We start from the raw sequence: 22,746 nt of genomic DNA on the forward strand, positions 1-22,746 counted from the left end.
TTGTTAGAGATATGGTTAAGGAAAAAATTACAAAGAAATATATGATGATGATGTTGCAAAATGCCTTTAAAGAAGGAAGCCATGTAAGGTATATCTAAAATGTAATGTTGTTTTATTCCTTAAGAATGAGTAAACTGAAGGACCAAATCAAGGGTGGGGAACCTGCAGCCTTGAGGCCACATGTGGCCTTCTGGTCCTTGAGTGGGGCCTTTTGATTAAATCTATGTTTTACAGAACAAATCCTTTTTATTAAGGGGATTTGTTCTGTGAAGTTTGGATTCAGTCAAAGGGCCATACTTGAGGACCTAGAGGGTCACACGTGGTCTCAAGGCCACAGGTTCCCCACCCCTGTACCAAATGTTTGTGACTACCCCAAAAAATAACACAGGCCAAGCAGAAATACAGTGAAAACTTCTTAGTTTACAGTATTCTATTCTTCCCACTGTATAGTATCTAACTGTGCAATGAAATATCCTAAGATTATCAGTTCCTTGGAGGTGGAGACTTGGGGATGAAGGTGAGTAATGAAATGATACCACTTGTTCAAGCTAGTAACTTGATATTACTATACTTTCCTTTACCTTCCTGAAAGGTACTTATACTATACTTCCTGTCCACCTTGACTTCCATTAGAAAAAACTCCTAAATCTTTGGCTCTTCTGAAATTTTGTTGAATTATTGACTGAAATAGGGCATAAGGGAGTGTTGGTTTTTCAAATGTGGAGTTTTCCCCCCTTTAATGGTATCTAACTTGTGCCTTCTTTTGTACTGTTTTTTTTTGGGGGGGGCTTTTAGGCAATTGGGGTTAAGTGACTTGCCCAAGGTCACACAGCTAGTAAGTGTCAAGTGTTGGGTCTGAGGCCGGATTTGAACTCAGGTTCCCCTCACTTTAGGGCCGGTGCTCTATACACTGTGCCACCTAGCTGCCTCTCCTTTTATATTGTTAAAATAAACAAAATTTTGGAAAATGTATTAATCTTTCTTCAGGTACTCAAAATTCAATTAAGTTCCATTAAACAAACATTTATCAATAGCTTATATCATGAATGACATGTTTATATGCTGGGGAATTATAAAGATGTGATAAAAGTCAATCACTGTCCATAAGGAATTTATAATCAATTCAAAGTCCAAGTCCAACACTTAATAGTTACATAGCCAAAAAGAAATCTCTTAACAACTCTGGGCCTCAGTTTTTTCATTTGTCAAATGGGATGGGGGAGTAATACATTATTTACCTCATCCGGTTATTTGAAGAGAGTGTTTTATAAACTATAAAGTGCTATATGCAGGTGGGTTTTTCTTACTATAATTGTTGAGATAAGTTACACAATTACAGACAGAAAATAATAGAATCTGAGAATTAAAAGGGAGTTAATGGCTCATCTAATCCAAACTTCCATCAATTGATAAACATTTATTAACTGCCTGTTACATTCCAGGAACTCTCTTCCACAATGCAAATGACAAATGAACATTTAGCTTCTTCCCAAAGACCTCCAGTGATGACTCATTACTTCCTAATCAACCTAGTTCATTTTTTGATAGTTCTAACTCTCAGAAAGTGTTTTCTTTCATTAAATCACAATTTCACTCCATGTAACACCTACAGACTTCCCTTGGACAGACTTTGAAAGATAGTGGATAGAAGGACCTGGTGTACTATGGTCCATGGGGTCACAAAGAGCCAGACACCACTGAATACAACAACAAACACCTATCTATTCCTTTCAGTTATGCCTTCTAGAGCCAGAAAGAGCAAATTGAATATTTTTTCCATATGACAGCTCTTCAAAATACCTGAAAACTATTATCCTGTCAAGTTTTCTCTTTTCCACTCTAAACATCCAATTCTTTAAATTTATACTCACATGGTAAGGTTTCTAATCATTTTACTACCTTGTTTGATGTCAAGTGGACAACCTTTATAGCAATGTCCCTTTCAAAATGTGGCTCCAAGAGCTAGGCATAATATTCTATGTTTAGTCTGAACAAAGCAAAAATATACTGAATTATCATTCTGCATAACAGTCTTCCGTTAAATCAACCTATGGTCTGATTAGGTCATTGTCCTTCCTTCTTTCTTTCTTTCTTTTTTTTTTTTCTGGTGAGGCAATTGGGGTTAAGTAACTTGCCCAGTGCCACATAGCTAGGAAGTGTTATGTGTCTGCAGCCGGATTTGAACTCAGCTCCTCCTGATTCCATGGCCAGTGTTCTATCCACTATACCACCTACGTGTGCCCTTCCTTCCTTCTTTCTTTTCTTCCTTCATTCCTTCCTCTCCCATATTAATGCTGATTTATGTTGAGTTTGAAATTTTCTGAAGCCCCTACACAAATTGCCTTTGAATTATGACTATGCCATCCCATACCTATACACTTTTTTGGGTGGGGGGCGTCTGGGGAAGACTCATTACAAGAGGAAGGTCTATTCTTCTCCAAGAGGTTGGGGTGTGGAGGAGGAAATGTCCCCTGACTTTGATATTCAGGGTTCTCTGAGAATTGTAACACTCAATGCTGTAGATTTTACCTAGTAGGAATAAGGGACACTTGTGCCCTTTTCAAAAGAGGCTTTTCAAGGATAAAATGCTCAAGAAACTTTGTCTACATGGGACTTGAATTTTCCAACCTGCATGTTATCTACCAGAAGTAGAAAGAGGAAGCATCTTGGAAGCTAGAGAGAGATAAAGAATCAACCATCCAAGCCCATCTATATAAAAGGCATACCTCTGTCCCTAGGTATAGTAATCCACTCAGTTTGAATCTGACCTGGGACTAATCTTGATTTGCAAGAGAATGTTAACTGATCTAAAAAGATATCTAATTGGTTCCAAACCATGTTTCACATCTATTCAATTCAGACATTTTAGGACATTGGACCATCTTTCTTGATGCCTGCATGCATAACACGCCCCTCCAATAAATTTCTACATCTTGCTCTGGGAACGTAATACTAATTATTACTTTGGAAAATAATGGGACTGTGCTTTGGCTTCACTCATCATTCCTGTGACTCTCCAGACCAAAACTTTGTTCCCTGGCCATCATCTCTTCCCTGTGTATGTTTCCTTCCCCTTAAGAATGAAAGCTCCTTTGAGAAATGGACAGATTCATTTGTCTTTGTGTCCCTAGAGCCTGATGTTGTATCTGGCCCAAACTAGTTACTTAAAAAATGCTTCTTTCATTCATTCATTAGTTCATTCATTCACATGAATGATTTTACATTATCTTATGCAATAATAATACAAATTATAATGGTGCTATGACAGATATAAGGAGAGAGGAGGAGTACTTCTGTTGGGAAATGAAATCATGGTCTTCATGGCAGATGTTGTGAGCTAGGCCTTTGAATACTGGAAGAATTTCAAGGGGAGTAAATGGGGTAGGGGTAAAATTGAAGGGGCAATATTCTAAACATAGAGAACAGCTCAAGGAAAAGCATGAGGTAAATAAGGATAAGAACTGGGTAACTAATTTCCAGGTATAATATTAAATAAACAAAAGATAGAAGTATAAGGTAAGACTAGAAAAGTCAGTTGGAACCAGACTGCAAAAGGGCACAAATTCTAGGCCAAAGGGATGAGACTACTCAGTAGGGAGCTGTTAAAGGTTTTTGAGGGGAGAATGACATGGTCAGAGTTGTGCATTAGGAAGATTAACCTAGCAACAATGAAGTGGATAGGTTGAATGAATGAACAAATGGTAACAAGAAGATAGATTTAGGGCCTTTAGTAACAGACTAGACAAGAACCTTTAGACTAGGGAGGTTGCAATAGGAAGAGTTTTGAGGATTCTTGTATCTATCTCCTAGTCTCTTCAAAGGTGCTCAATAAATCGTATACATTCTTTTTGTATCTAGTTGACATTTGAGAACTGCACCTATTACTGCAGTTCAGCAATGCATAATAGGTTCAATTTTCACCTTTGAACATGAAAGAGTACCTGCATTTTTTTCCCCTTCTTTATGCTTTCTTGATCATCTCCTATCTAGCTGAAGGACAGAATAACTTGACAGGATATTGGCAGTCTTCCTGGATGTGGAGAGAGAGTTAATATGTATATCCACTTCATAGTTCAAGTGATGGTATGTTTCAGGAGTTCTTTGTGGGAGCCTGTGGTCCAGAGAACAGAAACAGGACCTGAACCAGTCTGCCTCCATTCCACCCCTCCCCAGGCACAGCTCTGATGACTCCAAGTTAAGGTTACAGGACGTATTGTGTACAGTCGTTTTTTTTTAAAAAAATGGTTCACAGTTGGTATTGCAGAAATTACTATTTAAACTATTATTAACCTCATTTATTCCCATTCCTGATACATAACTTCTTCATATTAGGAACCAAGATATTGATTCCCGGATATTTTGAAGGTGTAATAGCTTATTTAATTTTTAAAAATTACATTTATGGAGCATTTGTTATATTAATGCTAAATGTGGTGGAGTCTTAGTAAAGATGAGTAAGACTCAGTCTTCTTCTAAAGTTCAAAAAGTTTATGATCTAGGAGGGAATCATTCAACAAATATTTAAGATGTATTCTCTACCTGCATTGCACTGTGCTGGTGATAAGAGAGGTAAATAACAGTCATAGAAAGATAAAATATGATAAATGTCACAAGAGAGGTATAATGTAATGTAGTGACTCAAAAAAAAAAAGAAAGAAAGATCATTGGGGCAGCTAGGTGGCACAGTGGAAAGTCAGAAGGACCTGAGTTCAAATCTGGCCAATTATTTCAGTGTTTGTCCTAAAGAAGAACTAATATTTGTAAAAAGACACGATCTTTGCAAAGTGTTTTAATATATTATTTTGTTTGATTTTCAGAATAACAGTCCTGATAGAGTGGCTGAAAAGTTGTGGCATATGGTGGTGATTAAATAAATGTGTTAAAAGAAATGATGAACAATATATTTTCAGAAAAACCTAGAAAGACTTTCATGGATGGATGCAAAGTGAAGTGAGCAGAACCAGAAGAACACAATAATACACAATAAAAGCAATATTATTTAATGATCAACTGTGAATGACTTAGCTATTCTCAGCAATACAGAAATCCAAGGCAATTCTGAAGAACCTATAATGAAAAATGCTATCCACCTCCAGAGAAAGAACTGATGAAATCTGAATGCATACTGAAGGACATTTTTTTTACTTCATTTTTCTTGTGGTTTTTTTTTGTCCTTTTCCTCCCCCACAAAATGACTGATATGGAATGGTTTTTAATATTTTATTTTTTCTGATTACACATAAAAATAATTTTTTACCTTTAATTTTTATCTTTTTGACTTCCAAATTCTTTCCCACTCTCCCTCTCCTCTTCCTCATCAAGAAAACAAGCAATTTGATAAAAGTTATACATGTGCAGTCATGAAAAACATATTTCCCAATTGGGAGAGAATTTGGAACTCAAAATTATTAAAAAAAAAAAAAGCAAAGGTCAGAAACTATTTTTACATGTAATCAGAAAAAATAAAATATTAAAATAAAAAAAAACAGCCCTTACAGGTGGGTGCTATTATTCTCATTTTCTGACCAAAGAAGCATTAGAGAAATGATGTGGTTTGCCCATCATCACACAGCTACCATCAAAGGGGGTTTCAAGCCCACATCTTTCTGACTCTATGCTCTCTCCATGCTGACTCTAAAGAACAGTCTATAACACATTCTGCTGCAATTGTTTTTACATGGAATATTTTATCTAACAGTTTTGACAGAAAGAGGAGGAAGAGGATAATGACATAGGCAACAGCGAGAAAAGAATATAGTATTTTGTCCTCTAGTTTAAAAAATGGAAGCTGTGGGGCAGCTAGATGACAGTGTACAGAGCACCAGCCTTAGATTCAGGAGGACCCGAGTTCATATCCGGCCTCAGACATGTAACACTTACTAGCTCTGTGACCCTGGGCAAGTCACTTAACCCTATTGACAACCCCCCCAAAAAAATGGAAGCTGAGAATAAGAAAACAACAACAAAAACCCAAGATAAGTAAAAATATGGCAAAGAAAGTAGAGAAAGGCCACCATAACCAAAATAAAATTGAACTAGGAATATGACTCTCAAGTGCTACCACGGCATTGATGCCATGGCCAGAGAATGCTAATTCTGCCTTGAGTTGTCAGCTGGGATTTCAAGGAAAGGTAGGAAGGGCAGGAAATTGCTTATTGCATATACGTCAGATTTTGTTTTTTGCAATCTTTGGGGTAAAACTGAATTTCTCATTCAAAAGGCTTATCATACATAGGAATTTAAACCCTCCAAGCTTCAAAGAAGAGTGGTTATTTATGTATATAAAAAACAGATACAGCAAATTGGGAAAAATAAATCCTGGAAAAAAAATGCCATGTCAGAAAAAGTTACTGTTCAGGAATAGATATGTAATCGATTGTCCATGGAGATGTGGATTAGCTGGACATAAATCATTTGGTACTTCACAACTCATACCGTTGTGTGATTGACAGCTTGTTCTCAGGTAGAGAGGATACTCATTTATTAATATCCTTTGAAAGATCAGGAGAGGCTATTTATCTCATATACAGCCTCATCTAGGAACTCAGCTCTTACTACTTCTATCTGACCTTGAAAATGGAAAGACATATTAGCTAGGTGCTGGGAGGCAGATTTCACAATAACAGTTAAACTCCTTTTTTATTAGCTACAGCTCCTCAGTAAACAACTCTTTTGGAAATTTATTGCCACTGTCTTACACACAGTGTGAAAAGACAGACGTTTTGGATCTTACATTCATGTCTCTATTCCGTGTCTGTGTGTGTGTGTATGTGTGTGTGTGTGTGTGTGTGTGTGTGTGTGTGTGTGTTTGTGTGTCTTTAAGGCAGGCCTGTTCTTTGCCAATGTCAAATAATCCTTCCAACCCACAGTATATAAAGATTTGCATCATATGAACATAAATATGAATCTATGCAGGCCAAGAAAATTGATTGTGAGTATATATGTGTGTATTTTTATCTTGGGTGATGCCATTTTTTTAAGGCTTGAAAATAATCTTCCACTTCCTAATGACCCTTCCCATTCAATAAATATACCTACTTGATTCAGTGAACAAAATACTTCAAATTATGAGATCCTATTCATTTCTTTGGTGAACTAACACTAATTAGAATATGACATAAACAGTCTCAGCTCTGAAACTCATGCAGTAATTGTTACCAACATGTAACACGAGTTGCATGCCATATGCATACAGATAGTATTTATGTTCATAGAAGTGTCCTATAAAAAATGCTTTTAGATTATTCGTTTTGAATATTTTTCTTCTGGAGGATATGGCATTTTAATACACTATTAAAGTGTATTCTACGAGATAGAGAAAGATAGCAAGTTGTGGTGAATAGAGGGCTAACTTTGGAGTAAGGAAGATGCAGATTCAAGTCCTGCTTTTGACATATATTTGTCGTATGATCATGGCAAAGGACTGAATCTCTCAGTGCCCAATGCAAGTCTCCAAGACTGTAACTTAGAAACAGACAATGTTGAAATAGATCCCTGACAGTGAAGGGTATTTCCATACAGGAAGTCCCCTACATTGATGAAATGATGAAATCAGAAATTTAGACAAAAACAAAACAAAGTTCTCTCTCCCTCAATGTATATACAAATATAATATGTATGTATATATGTACACATGTCTATGTAAGCACACACATGTATAAATGTATATATGGTGGAAGTATATATTTTAAGTCTAACTAGTTTCTTTAAAATATTTGCATAATTACTATTTTCATAATTTTCAGTTATCATAATTTCATAATATCATTTGCCAGCTCTTATTTCCCTGCAGAACCTCTCTTCCATTTAAACTTTGCAATGAGTATCCTCCATCACAAATGGTAAAGCAACTTTGGCCAGCATGCATATCCTTATCTTATGGCTCATGACCCCAAATATATAACAAAAGGGTTGGTTGGTCTATCTTTCAAGGAATAGTATATACTTTTAACATCTTGTTGGAGGACAGCCTTAAGCATCTGTCTCTATCAAATCAAAGACTTTTTAATAGTAAATGTTGAACATGATGAGATCTTGAGGTGTCTGTACTTTTTAATTAATTATGTGGCTTTAGAAGTCATTTGGTAAAGCCAGTAGCCTGTTTCCTTCTTAATACTTTTATCAACGCTGCCCTAAATAATTTCTCTCTAATGATTACTCTCCTAAAGAGAGTATAGAGACAGGAAAATAGGAATAAGGGTTCATGGTGATTAATATTCATTCAATTATTTTCTTCAGTGGTATAATTTATCTAATCTTTTCTAAGCAGTAGTTATTTTTCTCTTATTCCAAGATCTTAAAAAGTGATCTTTGTATCCCTAAAAGTGTATCATTTTTTCATACACCTCTTGAACACACTCTAACCCAGCTGATATTCCTGCTTTGTCTTCTTCAGTGATATTTCTATTTTCTCGTGTAGTACATCTGGTACTATGTGATAGAATCTCAATATAATGGCTCTTCATAGACAAGACAGTTTCATATAGACAGCATGACAGGTCTTTTCATCTATTTGTTATCTTTTTTTCATCCTTAAGTGCTGTCTGGATGATCTGTATATATTGGGCTTCTAATTTTTCTAGAAATAATCCCCTTCACTTCTCACTGTTTTAAGAGTAAAAATAACTGTTTATAATCATCCATCACTCAGTTCCATATAATTTTACAAACTCATTTATATCCAAAATTGTTTCTGCCTTTGGTGTTATGTCACCTCTTGGAAATGAGGTTTACTGGCTTAGGAGGTTTCTATGCTTGTTTGGTTTCCTGGTTGTAGTAACTGATTTATATTAGTCAAACATCCTTAGGAAACAGAGATAATCTGTGACAATATCTATTCTTGTATTAGTTTTCCATTGCTTGAGCATCATTTATTTATTTAAATAGCACAAATTGTAGATGTTATATAGATAGATCGTATTGTCTTTTCACTTTTATCAAAAGTACTGATATTGATCTTTGTTCTTAATTAATCACTAATCTAATTTGGACAGCTAATTTGATAATAATTCTCATTCCAACAGTAAGCTACTTTATGTGCATTAGGATTTAATCAATTATCTTTTTCTGGGTGATATTACTCAATGTTGCCTCTTCTTGACTCTCTTGAAAGTATTCATGTTTTATATATAGAGACATATAGATATATAGATATAGATATAGATATACACTGAAATTTCATGTGTAGTCTCTAATTGTTTGGTTTCTTTGTGTTTTACTCATTAATCTATCACACATTTCACTATTCTCCCTTGTAACCAATATCATATTGAAATCAGTGAATAAGTATATGTTGATTTGATTTGTTAGATCTTGTCAAGTTCTTTATAATTTTTTTAACTTTCTCTTCTGTAATAGGAGTTGGCACAGAAGCCATAATCATTATCAGATGGTCTTTTCAAGACTCACCATCATTAATGATGTTCTTACTTTCTTACCATGCCCCCAAGAATCCATCTAAGTCAACTGGGCATCAGGAAGACCTGCCCCCACCAGGGATTCCCTCCTCCACTGCCTTCCCTTTGATTCCTCTCCCAACAGTGAGTGATCCAAAACTCATACAGGCTGCTTGTCAAATGACTTGGGTGAAATAGAAGCTACCAACCCTGGTGAGATAGAAGACCATCAGACTTTACCGCCGGCCATGAAACTATACTGAGATTCTCCAGATCTTATGACCTATTTCTATGACCTCCAGACACTTGCACTGAGCTACTGATACAACACAAGGACTCTTGAGCCTTGCCACCCAACCCACAGCACCCTTAGAACATCTGGGCCTTTCCAGCTCCCCGAAGGTAATATTTCTTTTATGTGTTGTTTCCTCCAATTAGAGTACTGAGAAAATGTTTCTTGCTGCCTTTGGACACATGATAAAACCAATTCAGCCAACTCTTCATTCGCCTCTCCAAGGATAATCTGTGAATCATCCCATCATTTAGCTATAACTTCCTTTGTCTTCTGGTTTCTTCTATAATGAGAATATTCACTGGTTATGCTGAGTAAAGCATATCACCAGAGAAATGTATTACTAGAAGAAAAGATGGACTAATCACATAATGAGAGAAAAGGATAACTTATACACAGCCTGCATACTTCAATGGTACTCACATAATGTCAAAAGAACATAAGGTATACCTTCTTCTAGAACTTAAAGTGGGTGTCCTGTTAGGAATTTGTAGGATATTCACAAGAGACATGAATGGGCTGTGATCTGCATCAAGTGAGAAGGCATATGTAATGAACTTTGTAATGTTCAATAAAGTACAGAAATGTTATGTATTATTATTGCCAATGATACGAATGTCCATATCCTTGAGATTATAGGTCCAATGGTGTATTCAAGTCTAAGGTTTTTTTAGACTGACTGCTAGCTGTATAGAGATCTGCAAGAAATGTACTAAACAGATTTGTTTAATATAACAAGGAATTTGTTTGTTTTATTGGCTTCTGGAATTTTACAAAATCTACATTTAATTTTAAAATATCATTAAACTTTATTGAATTTACTTGTATCTCAACAAATACAAGTCAATGTCCCATAGAATAATTTATCTCAGAATCATATTGGTTGAAATAATAAGATTCATTTAACAATGGGTATGCCAAAACTCAGACAACCATCATAAGGATCTGAAGTGTGGCATTGCTGTAAAAGTTAAAGAGCAAGCGCCATAAGACTGTTATAGCATCTTGACTGTGCTAAATTGTAATGGTAGTAGAACAGGATTAAAGGTCACATCTTTTAAGGATACACTTATCAACTGTCACAGATTTTGGAGAATTATGATTATATAAGACTTTCAGTTAAAGACTTATTCTTTTCTCCCAAATGTTCCTTTATTTTCTCTTCTTCACTCACTCTTTCCATAATTCCAATTTCATAATGTTTCCCCTGTAAACAGTGTTTGAGCTTACTCGGGGCTGAAAAAGGAGATAGTGCTACCCTTGCAAATCAGAGCAAATAGCAATAGGACTCCACAACACTTTTAGAATCTAGATTGGCTAGGTCCCAGGGCCTTTAGGAAAAGGTATATAAATGGAGAATAAGTGACACTGATATTAAATTCAACATAAAGTTAGTGGCATCTATTTAGGTCACACATTTAGTATACTATCTAATATGTATCCTGTTATGTGTAGGACCAGTGATTTCACTGGGGTAAGAACTCTTTTCACTGATACAGATGCTGTTCATAATTTTAAAGCTACTACAGTCTGAGAGATTAATGATGTGCCAATGTGTCAGAGGAGTGAACTGAATCTAGGTAAATCTTCCTGATTCCAAATCTAACAGTTTCTCTGGTATAGTATATGGCCTTTTTTGATTTCTAATACATTCAATTTAATAATAATTCAAATCAAAATATACCAGTTCTTAAAGAATTGCTTATTCACAGGCAATATTCTATGAACTGGCCTGTCAGTTGCTATTAGTCACAGAACTCATTGTATAGATACTTCCTTCATTCTGTTATTTTATTCTCTTTCACATTTAAATTGATTATTTTTCCAAGAAAAACAAAACCTACAAGTGTCTTTTGCTTAAGTGACCTAGTGATAGAACATTGTTGAGTGGCACCTACGTGATACAGTACAGTGCTGGATTTGCTGTCAGGAAGACCTGGGTTCAAATCTCACCTCAAATACTTACTAGTTGTGTGACCCCGGGCAAGCCATTTAACCTCTCTGTGACACCTTAACTACAAAATTACTATAATGTCACCTATCTCATAGGATTGTTATAAATTATCAAGTAAGATAATATATGCAAAGTGCTTTGCAAATCTTAAAGCATCACATAAAATGTTAGTTTTTATCATCATTGTTATTATTAAATTAAAAATAAATTTATACAGAAGAATAGCTAGGCATCTGCTTTACAAAAAGCAAAAGCCCAAGGTTGAGTGCTATTTATCTGAAATAGCATAAACTATTCATTGATCTGTACTTGCTAACAGAGATTTTTTTTTCCTTCAGCCTTGCTTTATGATAAAGAAAAAAATTGTGAACAGATTTACTTTGTTAAATTGACAAATTGGTGCATGATCTTTATCTTCACTGAATTTCTAGATACTTTAGCCATGATAATGTTGACCTTTGGTCTCATTGATGTAGGTACCTCCACCAACAAAGATCTATCATGACTAATTTAAGCTTCGTCCTTTGTAATTCTTTTAAAATTTTTTCCCATAAATCCCCACAAGAATACTTCCCAACATAGGCATTTTATGAAAAATATTGAGTTTGTTAAGTGATTTTCTGGGTCCTTTGGGCCCAGCAATGGTTTTCCATGTGTTCTCTAATGTGGAAAGAAGACTGATAATCCTACTCCTAGCCCCACTATTTCTCTGGGTTATCCTAAGTATTTCCCTAAAGAGGCGCTGGTCAAAGTACAACAAACAATGGAATAAAGGAATTGCTGCATCATTTTTTTCTTGTTCTAACTTTAGCTAACGTCAAGACTGTGCTGCAAAGTTATAGAGGAGAATAATTACAATGCAGAAAAATGTCGGTGAGAGAAGTGCTTCTGTTATAAAGATAGCTTGCTATCTTTAAACACCACTTATTTTGCCATCATGACATTCCTTGGATAGGAAGGTTAGTGATCTTCATTAAGCAAAATGTACAGCTTAGTTGATGAACATTCTGTGATAACAGGCATCTATATCCTCACTATTAAATTATCACTGTACGCTAGCACCCTATACACACCCTAATAAGAGAGGGTGAGGAAGAGAAGACAGGATAAGTATATAATACTTTAAGTGTTAAATTGCTTTTTCCCACTTTTAAAATATGAAATGGTATTTTTCTTTGTGGCTTCCACATTTGGCTAACTCTACTTCATTTAGAAAAATATTAAACTGCAGAAGTGCTATCTATGCCCCTGTTATTCATATCTTAGCATCTCCAACTGGCATCTTAGGAACACATTTCTTGGGCATAAATCACTTCAGGAACAGGGCGTACAGAGACAGAGTATAAATTTCAGAAGTAGAGTTTAAATCATTTTACTAGCCTCCCTTGACATATAAACTATAGAGAAAGTGCCCACATAGAGCTTTTTATAATTTTTGTACATTAAAACGAAGCATCATCTTCAATTGAAGGGAAGGTAAATCAGCAACCTGTTGAATACATTCCACTAACATGTTATCCATCTTACCCGCAGGGATCTACACTTTTATTACTAGGTTACTTTAAAGAAATCATTTAGCTTCCATTTGCCCCAAGCAAACATTGTAAAACCAGCCTCCTACCCAAGTAATATAGGGCATTCTTATTATTGAGAGAATTCTCATAAAGGTGTCTTATGTTTCTTAGAAAGGAAGATGCATTATTTTCATATGGTCTCACTTCTACTGATTTTCTTTTTGTTCTTATACTATTAAGTTTCTTTTTGACTACTGGGAGCCCCATTCAGTTAGTTATATATCCTGCATAACTATGAGTTCATTATGGTGAAAACCCTAACCACAACTTTGGCTTCTACAGAAAAATATAGGTATTTCCATTTCTGCAACAACGAGCAGTTATAGTGCCAATTCAGGGAATTACAAATTCAAATCTCAGAATCAGTAATTAAGTGCTTACTATGTACTTGATATTGTGCTAGAAGCTATAGCATGGAAAAATTTGCTCATTTATTCTTCATTCATTCATTCAATAGATATGAATAGACTCTCTCCTGGCTCTCCTCCTACCTATCTGACTGCTCCTTCTTAGTCTCCTTTGCTGGATCTTCATCCAGGTTACACCTGCTAATCATAGGCATTGCAAAGGACTCTGTCACTGGCCATTTTCTCCTCTCCCTCCATACTTCTTTCCTTGGTGATTTCACAAGCTCCCATGGATTTAATTATCATCTCCATGTTGATGATTCTCAAATCTATTTATCCAGTTCTAACCTCTATCCTGACCTCCAATCTTGCATCTCGAACTGCCTATTAGAATTTCAAACTGGATTTCCTACAGACATCATATTCAACATTTCCAGAATTGAACTTATTAACTTTCCCCCAAACTCACCCCCTTCCGAAATTCTCTGTTACTGTTGAGGACACCCCCCACCTCCCAGTCCCCAAAGATTGAAACCCAGGTGTCATCCTCCATTCTTCATAATTTTTCAAAACCCTGCAAAGACCCATATTCAATTTCTTGCCAAGGTCTGTTGATTTCACCTTTGCAACTCTCTTGAATATACCCCCTTCCCTCCTCTGACCAATTAATCAATAAACATTAATTAAATGTCTACTATGTGCCAAGCACTGTGCTAAGCACTAGAGATATAGGACAAAGCAAAAGACAGCCCCTGCCCTAAAGGAACTTACAATGGTGTAAGAAGACTGGAAAGTGGAAGGAGGTTGGGTTATGAAGATCTATCACCACCTGGAACGGGCCCTTATCTCTTCATGCCTGGACAACTGCAATAGCTACCGGCTGGTCTGCCTACTAGGAATCTCTCCCCACTCCAAACTACCCTCCATTCAGCTCCCAAACTAGTTTTCCTAAAGCACAGGTCCTACTATGTCACCCACCTCCTCCCATTACTCAATGAACTCCAGTGGCTCCCTATTATCTCCAGAATCAAATACAAAAATTCTCTGTTTGGAGTTCAAAATGCCCTTTATAACCTATGCTTCCACCAACCTTTACATTTTTCTTATACTTTGCACAATGTCCCACCTCCAAGTACCTTTTGATCCAGTGACACTGGCCTTCTTGCTGTTCCACAAACAAGACACTCCATTTATCAGCTTTGAGCATTCTCTCTGGCTGTCTCTCATGCCTGGAATGCTCCTCCTCTTCAGCTCTGCCTCTTGCCTTCACTTGACTTACTTCAAGTACCAGATAAAATCCCACCTTCTACAGGAAACCTCTCCCTAACACTCTCAATTCTAGTGCCTTCCTTCTGTTGATTTTTTTAAAAATTTATCCTGTACATAGCTTGCTTGTATATAGTTTTGTTTTTTTGTTTTTTGCATGTTGTCTCCCTCATTAGATTGTAAGCTCCTTGAGGTCAGGAAATATCTTTTATCTTTCTTTGTATCCTCAGTGTTTAGCACAGTACCAGGCACATAGCAGGCACTTCATACATACTGACTGACTGAAATTAAGTCCTTGATTGTGCTAGGCACTGTAGTGATGGAAGTGATCAGTATGGATTGTCATCAGTCTATCAAATAGACTGAGGAACTGATGATGACTGGATTTATGTAATACATCAATAAATGTATAATAAATCTTGGTCTCCACTTTCAAGGAATAGGGGAGATACGATAGGTGCAGAAATAACAATGAAAATTAGAATGTATGTATGAGAAGTATAAAGAGTTATGAGAGAGCTGAGGAGTGAGAGATTATTTTCCAGCTGTGGGGATCGGGGATATGGGGATAGGATTTAAGGTGGGTCTTGAAGGATATGAAAAATGCTAATAGGTAAGAATTAGGTGGATAGGTAGGTAGAGGAGAGCATTCCAGATGTGGGACCTAGATGAGCAAAGGAACTGAGGTATAAAGTGCTAGAACCATACATTAGAAAAATTAATTGGACAGTTGTTCAGGTTGGAGTGGAATGAGAGATAGAATGGAACTTGAAAGACATCTAGAAGGTGAGAGCAAGAGATCTGTCAAGACTTACTGGGAGTGTGAAGTAGGATGATAGTTTGGCTATGGAAAAGAGAGGGCAGAAGCAAGAGACATGCCCTGGAGGACTGAGAAATGATGTGACTTAAAGAACAACTATAATTTTTTAAAATGAATATTGCAAAACTACAAAGAACAAGCCCAGCCCCAAATAACAGGTATTAGGAGATATCTCTACACTTTTAAGTTTAGTCTACACTAACATTTTTTCCAATCACCTTGTCCAGTCTACACAATCAATAAAATAGCCAATCGAATCCTAGTTTGTAGCATTTGCCAATTTCAGAGGTATAAATGACTGCACACTGAAATTTTAACAATTGACTCTCTCAGCTGGTATGAGCTGGTTCTACCACACTTGGGCCATTTCTTTGAAGAGGTGGGGATCCATGGGTTTGGAAGATTACATATATTTTCAGACTTTTTTGATATATTAATTGGTTTGATTTTTTTTTTGTTTTCCTCTTTCCCTTGTTTTTTCCTTAATAATTTATGTTATATGGAATGGCTCTTTGAGAAAGTAGAGAGTAAGATTAATGGTAGAAATTATAGCACTTTGAAAGACAAAAGATATTAATAATGTTTTATTAAACTGATGAGAATCAGCCACTGTGCAGATGTGGGAGATGGGGGGAAAAGAGAGAATTCAAAGATAACTCCTATATTTTAGATTATGTGAATGATAGAATAGTAGTGTTGTTAATAGAAAGAGATTTTGGAGAAAAGATAACTTCAGTTTAGACATGTTGAGTTTAAGATGCTATCATGACATCTAGGTTGTTTCTACCAAGCAGGTAAAAATCCAAATCTTAGATAATTGGTAAATAATGAAGATAGATTTGTCACATGACTAACTCAGCTCACCACAAGAGCAAGGATCCTATACTAACTTTGAAGGCTCAAGACCAGCTTGATCTTCTATCTCGAATGTGCATTGATGAGGTGGGAGGTGGGATGGAAGCAACTCCGTTTATTTTAAGCAGAGCACTCACTCATATAGTAAAATAACAGGAACTTCTTTTGATGTTACAATGACGTAGAACCCATGCTGTGCTTGTGGACAGTGCATACACAGTCCGTGCACTTATCTGTCTCCAATCACAAGTACACTGCTAATGACTACACAGTAACTAGGGGAGTTAAAAATTCATAGGACGGAGCATGGAACCAGGCGACCGTTGCTCATAGACCAACACCCAACAGGGGCCTCAGCTCTTCAGTGAGATCTCATGAACCGTCTGTGGCCCTCTACATCTTTATAGATCCCCAACATAGATTTGAGTGTTATTCACAAAGAGGTGATAATTAAAACAATACTAACAGATGAGATAGCCAAGATCCAAGGACCTGCCAAGGTCTGAATACAGCTGGAATTAATTTCTGGACATTATATTTAAGAAAGGATGATGGCAAACTAGGTTGCTTCCAGATGAGGTCAAACACAATGTGACTGCTTAAAGTATGTAAAATGCTTTCCTATATATTACAGTATTTGATTCTCAAGCCAATACTGATAAGTATATATATATACTGTTATTATCTCTGTTTTACTGAGGAAGAAATAGAGGTTCATAGAACTTAAATTACTTTTCCGAGATTATATAGATTAAATTTACACCCCAGTCTTCCTAACACAAAGTTGAAGATTATCCACTACACCAAGCTGACTATGATGAGTAGACTGGAGAATATGCCCTATGGGTATATTTAGCCAGAAGAAAAGAAGATATAGCTGTCTTTAAGTACATGAAGATTTGTCATGTGGAAAAAAGTTTAGACATTTTTTATTTGGTCCAAGGGAATAGCCAATTTTTCTACCATTAAGATAGTATTTTTCTCTTATAAAGGGAATTTATGATCAAATATAAAGTTATTATCAACCAAAGACAGTAGGGAGATGGTAGTGCTTGTCATAAGTCTACTAGCTACTCCAAAACAGGTCCTAGGCCTGAGTATGTATTTCAAAGGACTGAGAATATTGGCTGATGTCTCATTCTGATCACCACCAAACACCATAGCTGTCTGTGTGAAGTTTTGAATGCAATCCTGCAGCCTACCAATATGTTGTTATAACAGAGAAACAGCACTGTTCATTGAATCTCACCGTAATTTTCAGTTCTTTAAGAGATGCAGAATCACTTCAATGGCCAAAATAACTGTCTCTTTAAAATTCCTACATTTTAAATTTGTTTATATGCTTGACTGTAATCACATAGTTATTAACATTTATTAAATTTAGTTATTAACATGTTATTAATATTAAAAAAATAAGGAGGGAGGTTGGACTTGTAATTTAATAGATGTAGAGAATTCCTGGTGTAGAAATACCTTCCACAGATATAGAATGGCAAATCACCACAATTTACAATCCCTAGTAAATTACTTAGGGCATTGAGAGGTGAAGTGACTTGCCTATGGTCACGTAGACAGTATGTATCAGAAGCAAAATCTGGATCTAGATCTTTCTGATTCCAAGGCAGGCTGTACCTACTATATTATACTTCTCTTCATTGATGATTATTTGTATATGTATGTATTAATAAAATCTAGACACAACATACAACTATATACATATATATATGACTATATAATGTACAGTGTATATACATAACATATATATATAAAATGAGTGCACACAGGGACATATATACATATATATATATATATGTATATATGTAGTTGTATGCCTTATAGTTTAAAATATAACACAGTAAAAGCTTGGAATAGCTTCAAAAAATGAATGTTAATCTTGATCTCCAACATTTTAAACAACCATTATACTTTCTATTATATGTATTTATCGTCTTGGTATATGTTTTGAGACTATTTCTGCTAGATAAAAAGAGTGATATCAGTAAATTCTGCTGGCTGACTAAATTTATGAATAACATGGTTGTGTTTTTCCCCCATACTTAGGATTGATTTGCTATCAACAGTTCTAACACAGTACATTTTGAAATAGCTATTTTCTATCACTTTCTTGAGTTCACAGCAATTAGGGGGTGTTAATCCATGTATTAGTTCACATTTCAGTGTTAAATGTTAATGGAAAAGCTTGGCAATGTTATTGCACTTGTTGCTATAATCTACTGTGGCCAAAGTGGCATATCCTCTAAATTATATGTTCCATTCCCTCATTAACTGTAATACAACTCCTTCACCTGTCATTAAGCAATTGTCATTTCTTTATCTACTTGGGATGACATGTGTCACTATCCCTGTCTAATTTGTTCACGTTTTTGAGGCTCATTAATGTTTTAGAATCATGAAAATTACACAGCTATTAGAGATATTAGAGGTTGCCTACATCAGCTCCCTCATTTTCTAAGCATAAAACTTGTGGCTCAGATATTGGCTTGCCCAAGAACATATACTTACTGGGAAATCTGAGACTGGAACTCAGAAATACTGCCTTCTAGTACAGTGCACTTTCCAATGCACCTCAAAAGTGGTTTAAATTGCAGTCACATTGAGGACTCACTGAGCAAACAGTAAAGCCTAGTTTTAGTTGTTTAGGTAATGATGCAATTTCATTTAGTCACAGTTAGCAATAATAATAGCAGACATTGATATAGAACTCCAAAGTTTGCAAAGCACTTCACATATATTCTCATATAGTCAAGCCTCATAATTAGGTAGGCATTAATATCCCCACAGCTACAAAAAGCAGCTAAGTGGACCAATGGATTGAGCTGGGGGCCTGGAGTCAGGAAGATGTAAGTTTAAATCTGGCCTTGCACACTGACTAGCTAGATGTGTGACCCTGAGCAATTTAACCTTTGTCTACCTCTATAAAATGGGAATAATAATAACACCTACTTAAAGGGTTTCTGTGAAGATAAAATGAGATAATATTTGTAAAAGTGCTTAGTTCAGTGTCTGGCATATAGAGGGTACTTATTAAATGCTAATTCCTTCCCTCTTTTCCCATTTTACTGGGTCTCAGAGAAGTCAAGTAATTTCCCTGTGGTCATATGGCTAAAAAGTGGCAGAAAAGGGATTAAAACCCAAATCTTCCTAAGTTAAAAAAAAAGCCAGCAATTTATCCACTAAAACATACAGCCTCTACAACTGCATGGTCTCTCTCTATGCAAACCAAAATCAGGTCAGTCCCCTTAATTATTTACTTCAAAATTGCATTAAAGTTTTCATCAGCCCATTGCAGTGTGCATGAGAAACAATCATAGTCATGTTCAGTAGCATATCAAACACCAGCAGCTCAGAACATTCCCAAGTGCAGCCCAACAAGACAAAAATTTAATTTGGAAACAAATATTAAACTAAACAAATAAGATTACAAAAGAAAGAAGATAATTTTGATATGTAACTTCTAAGTCAATATGTGGCTGGCAGAGATCCTTATGAACTTAAGTGGCACTGTTTCTCTTTTGAGTTTGACACTACTGATATAGAGGGCCCCTTTGGATAACTATACTTGAGTGTACTCAAGCTTCACTGAGCACCTGGTATATGCCTCGAAGTAATTAGTTTCTATGAAGCTGGCCTTGCAAACCCCGAACTAAAAAATGACAGCAAACATCACACATGAGATTTTGAATTTAAGGAAAAATAATATTCTAACCATAGCTTTGGTCATATTTAATTCCAAAGGTGAAAGGGAAATTGATTGATCACAAAATGTCAGGATCACGGATTTAAAGTAGAAAAGGACCCCAGAGTTCATTTAATCCAACCTTCTCATTTTAAAGATAAGAGGTTAAATGATCTGTCCAAAGTCAAACTTCCATTTACCTTTGTGCAACTGGATAATGGAATTATTCAGGACACTGGTCATATGTGCATGTCTTAAAGATATGTAGGGAAAACTTTCCTGAGAAGTCTATTTCCATATTATATCATGTATCCAGTACCTAACAGAGCATTTCGCACATAACAAGCACTTAATAAATTTCTGTTGAATTAAATTTGATATCCAAGAAGCTCTCTCATCTCCAGTCAAAAATAATCCCTACTTTCATTTCATCTATTTTATTTATATTCAGTCTTTTTCAAATAATGGAAATAACTAGTCTTATCTGAAAACTCAAAGAGACATTAGAGGTTTAGGCCAATCCACGAATGCTGTATCCATTCCTTAAGCAATTCAAATAACAAATGCTGGCCCTACCACAGAAAGCGCACTGGGCCTTGGCATTGTGATACAATGATCAAATGCTCAATAGTTCCTCCTTTCAAGGAGTTTGCCATCCACTTCACACTCTGTTAATCATCCTTATTGGTTCTCCTCTGAAGCCCTTTCAGCTTTGCCACAAACTTGTCACAGAGTCTTAAGTGTCTGACAAAAGCAGGGTATATGGCTGAATTACTCCCTTGTCTTTTCAGGTCATATGCAGAATCAGAAAAATCAAATGTCTGTGTTTTGCTGGAAAGGCCCTTAGAGATTGTAACATTATAGGACATAAAGCTGGAATAGACCTTAGAGGTCAATCCAGACCAAACTCTTCATTTTACAAATGAGGTGATAGAGGCCCAGGGATTACACAGGTGTTAAGTAGCCCAGGCAGGCTTTGAATTCAGATTCTCAAACTCCAAGTTCCTTCCACTCCTTGTGTTCTTTCCACTATTCTGCCTCTACTGTAACACAGCTAGTTAATGGCAGAGCCAGAACTAGGCTTCAGATCTTAGCATTCCACTGAAACCGCTCTCTCCAAAGACACTAATGAATCATCTTTTACTTGCCAAATCCAATGGCCTTTTTTTAATCCTCATTCTCCTTGACCTCTCTGCAGCCCTTGACACTGTTGATCATGTTCTCCTTGATATTCTCTTCTCTCTAGGTTTTCAGACACAACTCTCTCCTGATTTTCCTCCTACCTTTCTGACCACTCCTTCTCTCTATCCTTTGCTGGATCCTCTTCTAGATCATACCCTTTAGGTAGGTATCCCTTAGCATTCTGTCTTGGGCCCTTATTTCTTTCCCTCTAAACTACTTTATTTGGTGATCTCATCAGTTCTAATGGATTTAATTACCATCTGGAATTGGAGGTCCATTAGATATCTTCCACTCAATATGTCCAAAATGGAACTTCTGTTTCCATCTAAACTCCTTCCCTCCTCACCTTCTCAATTCCTTTACAAGGCAATACCATCTTCCAAGTCCCTCAGGCTCACAACTTAAGAGTCATCCTGGATTCCTCACTCTCTCTCATACCCCATCCCACCCATATCCAATCTATTGTCAAGGACTTTCAGCTTAACCTTTGCCACATCTTTTGCATATGCCCCCCAATTCTTTCCTCTGACACTGCCACCACTATAGCGCAGGACCTCATCACTTCATGCCTGGATAATTGCAATAGCTTGCTGGTAGGTCTGCCTACTTTCCCCACTCCTTTTTCCCAAGTCTTTCCCCACTCCTATCCATTCTCCATTCAGCCACTAAAGTGATTTTTCTACTTAAACTCCAGAGGCACACTATAGCCTCCAGGATCAAAACCAAAATGCTCTGGTTGACATTCAAAGCCCTTCATAGCCCAGCCCCCTATTACCTTTCTAATCTTACTGCAATTCCCCCAACATGTACTCTTCAATACAGTAACACCATACTCCTGGCTGTTCATGAACAAGACACTCCATCTCTCATTTCCATGCATTTTTCTCTGATTTTTTTCCATGCCTCCCATGCTCTCTCTTCACTCTTGAAAAGTAGCCTTTCTGACTTCCTTTAAATCCCAACTTAAATCCCATCTCTTACCAGTTATTCTAGTGCCTTCCCTCTGTTAACTATTTTCTTTTTATCCTGCGTATGGCTTCCTTTGTGTACGTATTTGCTTATATGTATGTATATATACACATGTATATGCATATATACATGTGTATATGTGTGTGTGTGTGTGTGTGTGTGTGTGTGTGTGTGTGTGTGTGTATCACTCTATCTCCCCATCTGACTGTAAGCTCCTTGAGGACAGGAACTGTCTTTTGCCTCTTTTTTGTTTTTTAGACCAAACACTTAGCACAGTGCCTAGAACACTGTAGATATTATTGATAAAACCTTCTGTAAAACATCTCAATGTCCTCTTGGTTTCTATCACAAAGGCATCATTATTAACTCATTATCTAACCTAATGTTAGCTTTCA

At 36.3% G+C, this 22,746-nt stretch overlaps 1 protein-coding gene across 3 annotated transcripts in view; it reads right to left on the bottom strand.

Moving 5' to 3' along the window:
- STS (steroid sulfatase) overlaps positions 1 to 22,746 on the bottom strand; it is a 181,489-nt gene that overhangs the window by 81,580 nt on the left and 77,163 nt on the right. The gene's annotated exons all lie outside the window — the stretch shown is intronic.

The sequence above is a fragment of the Phascolarctos cinereus genome, unplaced genomic scaffold, assembly GCF_003287225.1.
Source record: "Phascolarctos cinereus isolate Bilbo 61053 unplaced genomic scaffold, phaCin_HiC Scaffold_726;HRSCAF=1367, whole genome shotgun sequence".
NCBI classification, from domain to species: Eukaryota; Metazoa; Chordata; class Mammalia; order Diprotodontia; family Phascolarctidae; genus Phascolarctos; species Phascolarctos cinereus.